The sequence below is a fragment of the Tupaia chinensis genome, unplaced genomic scaffold, assembly GCF_000334495.1.
Source record: "Tupaia chinensis unplaced genomic scaffold, TupChi_1.0 Scaffold148019_1, whole genome shotgun sequence".
NCBI lineage: Eukaryota > Metazoa > Chordata > Mammalia > Scandentia > Tupaiidae > Tupaia > Tupaia belangeri.
This window is the reverse complement of record NW_006207869.1, coordinates 354,808-358,397: the sequence shown is the minus strand read 5'-3', so window position 1 is coordinate 358,397 and position 3,590 is coordinate 354,808.

Genomic DNA, 3,590 nt, shown 5'->3' with positions numbered 1-3,590 from the left:
TTTTTCATATGCTTTTTGGCTGTTCATATGTCTTCCTTAAAGAGTTGTTTATTCAGCCCATTTTCCCATCTTTTAATTGGGTTAATCATTTTATTCTGGGTAAGCCACTTAAGTTCCCTGTGTATTCTGGTTATCAGTCCCTTATCTGAGGTATAGTTTACAAAAATTTTCTCTCATTCCGAGGGTTGTCGATTCACACTAATTATTGTGTCCTTTGCTGTGCAGAAATTTCTTAATCTGATGTAGTCACATTTTGGAGACTATTGTCTATGCTTTTGGGATCTTGCTTAAGAAGTCTTTGCCTGCCCCAATGTCTCCCAGAGTTTCTCCAGTATTTTCCACTAGTAGGTTTATACTTTGAGGTCTTAGGTTTAGATCTTTGATCCACTTTAAATTGATTGTTGTGAATGGTGACAGATAGAGGTTCAGATTCATCTTTCTGCAGGTGGATACCCAAATTTTCCAACACCATTTGCTAAAGATATTTTCCTTTTCCCACTGAATTGATGGTACTCGTTGTCAAAGATCAGTTGGCTATATGTTTTGGGGTTTATTCCTGGGGTCTCTACTCTGTTCCATTTGTCCTCATGTCTGTTTTTGTGCCAATACCATGCTGTTTTGATTATCACAGCTTTATAATATATGTTGGGGTCAGGAAGTGAGATACCACTCACTCCACTCTTTTTGTGTAGGATTGCTTTGGCAATACAGGGTCTTTTATGGATCCAGACAAATTGTATGGTTGTCTTTTCTTGTATTTATAAAGATGTAAATAAAATAATGAGATGCCTTTTCCACCTATAAGATAGGCAAATATTTAACATATGCTAATGCTCAATATTGACAAGCATGTAGTAAACTCATTTTTGATTCTCTTAGAAAGCCTTTAAATTGTGACATTTCTCTGCATGATAATGTTGTAATAGCTTTCAAAATTAAGAAATTAAGACTCTTTGATCCAACACATACACTTCTGGGAATTTATCCGGAGACATTAACAGCCACCATCACCAAGATGAACACAGCTGAATGTTGACTGAATGCTCACTGCAGCCTTGCCTTTGAGAGCAAATGCTGGGATAATCCTAAGTATCCAGCAACACAGACTAGTTATATAAAATATGAGATTTTTTCCTATATGCATGAATTGCTAGCTTTACAAAACTGGTTTATTATATGCAGGAACAGACACAAGGTACTTTAACAAAATAGTTACCCTCAACTGTCTTTGTCTGTTTGTTTGCTTGTTTTGTTTTGTTTTGCCATAAGGTGCATGTGCTTACTGGTGAAAGACAGCAAGAAAAAGGGAAAGTGAGAAAGTACCTCCCAGGGAGGATGGCCACATCGCAATTCCTTCTTCATTATTCTCTCAGGATTTGGGGCACGAATATACATACACCTGATATGTTTTTCAAGCTACTGGGTCTGGGACGCAAACCACGTAGCTGACCATGTGGGATCCATCATGCCACTGGCTGACCCTCAAGTGCTTTATATAATATGCTATATTCTTACCAGAACACAACACTTGTGAAGAAAAATTCAACATTTTTTTTTAAACAGGCTCAAGAAACACTACATTCAGATACTTCCCGTAATTAAATTTCTAAGAGGGAGCAGCAGTTGGCCTAATGGCTATGTTGTTGGACTCCCATGTAGTCGACCACAGTTTGAGTCCCGGGCCTGGTGGCTTAAAGTCACACCAGGCGTGTGTGCGTGCCTAAGATCCCAAGAGGAGCATGGAGGAAAAGGGATTGTGGTGTGGCCATCCTCCGGGGGGTGACTTCTCACTTTCTGTCTTTCTGCCTTTGTCTTTCTGGTGAGGCACACGCCCTAAAGGAAAGAAACCGCTCAAGAAAAAAAGTTTAATTACTAAGAAAAGGTCTTTTGATATTAGCATTCAACTTGATACATAATACTATGACTAAATAATATCCGAATTTTCTCAAAAAGTAGTGAGAGAGATGAACATTTCTCTATCAGAAGTAAAGTATAAAAGCATACCAAAGGAATGTTTATGGTGACGTGTATACGACCTAAAACTGGATTGTGACAGTGAATGTACAGTGGTGTACACTTACTAAAAGTCATGTAACTGTACATATTCACTTATTTTAATTTTTTTCTTAATTGTCAGAGGGCTGGTGCACTCACTAGTGAGAGAAAGAGATGGAGAGATCACCCCCGGTGAGAAGTAGTCAAGTCTCAATCCCGTCAGGATTTTGGCACACTTGCTTGGTGTGTCTCTCAAGCTGCTGGGGCCTGGACTCGAACTACGTTGGCCATGTGGGATCTGGGCTTCCCCAGCCATGAGGCTACAGGACTGGCCCTGCCTTCAGATTGCACTTTTAAAACAGGTCAATTTCACAGTATGTGAATTATAGCTCAATAAAGTTTTGGTTTTAGGGGAAAACACTATTTTATTATTTTTACAAAAGAGGAAGTTAAAGTGCTCAGGTGAATCTGCAGCTGTAGACAGAAATAAGTAACAGGAACAGAAACCCACACACTGGGACATGGAGCCACTAAAACCAAACGTAGGTGTGATCGGTCGGAAAGGCTTGTGTGAGAGAGCAGGATGGAGTCCAGACTGATGAAGCCCTTCTCATGGAGGCCAGGATTTTCCCTAGAGACTAAAGCAGGGCTCAATGCAGAGGAGAGAAGGCAAAAAGTGGGATGGAAAATCAGGAACACCTAGACACTGCCACTCAAAGCTTAAGTTCAGCTTATTGTAATACAGAGTTATTTGTTTTTTTTTTTGTTTGTTTTTTTTTTAAGTTTTCCCGGAAGGTGTATACACCCTCCAGAGAGAGACAGAAAGGCAGAGGGAGAAAGCACTCCCCATAGGGGCATGGAGATGCTGCAGCCCCTCCTCTTCCATATCTCCATATTAGGATTTGGGGCACGCACACCCTCCTGGTGTGTTCCTCAAGCCATAGGGGGCCAGGAATCTTGGTCATGGGATCTGGCTCCCTTAACTACCAGGCCACAGGCCAGCCCAATATTTATTCTCATTAGGCAAGGACTTTAATGAATCAAACACTAGTAATGGCAATATTTTTTTTAAAAAAGTGTTGTACACACAAAATCATTATTTTGTGCCAAGAGAAAGACTCATGACAGCGACAACACACGTCTGACTTTGAAGTGGCTGGCAGATTAGGTCCACTCCACCACGGTCCCCCTAGACAGTGGTGAACTTGCTTCTCCCGGTATAAAGTCCCCTTTCCATGCATCAAGTACAGAAAGACCAGAGTGTGTTTCCAAAAGGAAGCGGGTAAGATGGAGCCACTGTTCAGAAACATGTCAGGGGCCCTTGCGGAAACACTCAGAACCCGGGGCATGGCCAGCTAGTCCTTGTGCTGCTTTCTGTCCCAGTGCTTGTCAAAGCTTGTGGCACTGCAGCCTGCAAGGACAGGATCTTAGGGGCACCATCCGGGTACAAACGTTTCATCTCAGCATTGCTCCGCTAGCCGGGCCTCTGGGCTGGGGCTTGATTAACCCATGTGGGTTGTAGTCCAGTTCGTGGTCTGCAATCACATGGTCATCCCGCTCACCACCTGCAGTAGCTGCTGCCGCTTGCTGCTGCC